This window comes from Trachymyrmex cornetzi, unplaced genomic scaffold, assembly GCF_001594075.2.
Source record: "Trachymyrmex cornetzi isolate Tcor2-1 unplaced genomic scaffold, Tcor1.1 scaffold316, whole genome shotgun sequence".
Classification (NCBI taxonomy): domain Eukaryota; kingdom Metazoa; phylum Arthropoda; class Insecta; order Hymenoptera; family Formicidae; genus Trachymyrmex; species Trachymyrmex cornetzi.
In genome coordinates, this window is record NW_017297858.1 from 17,322 (window position 1) to 17,731 (window position 410).

Here is a 410-nt window from a genome sequence, read left to right on the forward strand (position 1 = left end):
CATAAAACACCTATTGTAGATCCGGACTTATCGTTAATACTTATGCAATCATGCAATTATTTGACAGAGAACAATGATCAACATTGTATCTAATCAGAACTATATATTCTATCTATCTACGAAAAAGTACGACGCGTACGAAATGCACTCTTAAATTCGAATGTCTCAGTTCGGAGTTCGTAACAGTCGTAATAGTCCAGTAGAATTAGACTTAAAAAGACCCGTTTCGCGGAAAAATTATAAACAGGCATCTCTCTCGACAGAAATGTTCGGAAGGCCATCAGAAAAGGAATATATACGTTTGAGACTCGCAATTCGTGTGGGAAATATGCGAAAAAAATTCGAATAGTTGCAAAAACCAGGTTTTTCGCTTATAAAACGAAAGCTGTCGATTGTATGGAAAGAAGTTC